General features: G+C 45.3%; 1 pseudogene; it reads left to right on the top strand.

Annotated features, from left to right (window-relative positions):
- The first annotated feature begins 347 nt into the window (after positions 1-347).
- Positions 348-1283, top strand: part of LOC107584041 (vascular endothelial growth factor A-A-like) — a 14961-nt pseudogene continuing 14025 nt past the window's right edge.

The raw sequence follows: 1283 nt of genomic DNA, 5'->3' as shown, positions 1-1283 counted from the left end.
TTGAAGTTGAATGAAACTATCTTGAATTTGACTTGAAATGTTTTTATTAGAACATAAGCAGAGCTGGTCATTTATATAGCGTCGCCATGGACAACAGTCATTACTCAAAAGTGTCTGACCAATCAAAATGCAAACTTGCAATAAGAGGAACTGTTGGCTCAAGTGACTAAATACTAGCCATAATACCGCTTTTATATCAAGCACCTGAACATAACTGATGCCAGAGAATCTCTTTCAGTTATCATTTGAGTGAAATCTGCGCATCGAGTCCACGCTGACACCACTGTGGCCACGCCCATCGCGGTGACTCGTCCAATGGCGTGAGTTTCATTCGCTGAACTGACCGACAGCAGAAGCTGTTCGTTAAAACCGGGCAACGGCGGCGTCCGTGAACATTCATAACGGCAAGAGGGAGAACTTGAGAATCAAGACGACAAATCCAACAGGAAGCGGAATTAAAGCAACCTTCATTCGTAGGGACTAGAAGTGCGCTCGGGTTTTGCATTCTTATCTCAGCGCCTTTGTGTTCTCTCTGGTGTCACTGTGCGCTCCACTAATACTACACAGTGTCGGCAATACTCCGATCTGTAGCAGAGAGCGAGCGTCCCATTCCCAATGAACGCAACGCACTTGGAGACGGGCGGCAGGCTAAGCATGGGATTACTTTTGTGATGTGGATTGTAATAGCCCTGGAAGAGCAATTTGATTTACTTCTCAACAATGTGAGAGGACCTGCGTCCTGGATTCTCATATTTCTGGACATTCTGAAAATAATCGGCAACAGCTGAGAGACGCTCTAACACACTTGCCGTGGATCTCAATCTCTCTGTCTCTCTCAGGTGTCTGCATGCGTGTTTTGGGACCAACATGGGATTCTTGTTGCCCTGTAGGTCGGACCCCTTGTGAAGAAGCCTTTACTCATGTCTAACTTGCTTTCTGAGACCTTTACCAATGCGTTTGCTAAAGTCCGCCTATCATCGGATAGGGTTTTAAAAAGATTTATTCGCCTTATAAATTCAATCATGAACTTTGCCGTTCGCGTGCTCCAGTTATTTCTTGTGACGCTTCTGTATTTTTCAGCTGTCAAGGTAAGTTTGATACGCTTGTGCATGTATAGTGAACGAACCCGACGTAGCCTATAGGTTGAATTGTAAATGTTATTTCGAATGTAATGCGTCTGCGCCACTATATTACACGTCCTTGTGTGTCCCCTTGCGAGGTCACTGACCATGTCTTGCCAAGCTATTCAAAATCAAGCAAATCGGACCACCCCACAGTGTGCC

The sequence above is a fragment of the Sinocyclocheilus grahami genome, unplaced genomic scaffold (genome assembly GCF_001515645.1).
Source record: "Sinocyclocheilus grahami isolate Dianchi unplaced genomic scaffold, SAMN03320097.WGS_v1.1 scaffold56.1, whole genome shotgun sequence".
Taxonomy (NCBI): domain Eukaryota; kingdom Metazoa; phylum Chordata; class Actinopteri; order Cypriniformes; family Cyprinidae; genus Sinocyclocheilus; species Sinocyclocheilus grahami.
This window is presented reverse-complemented; position numbering and strand designations above follow the sequence as displayed.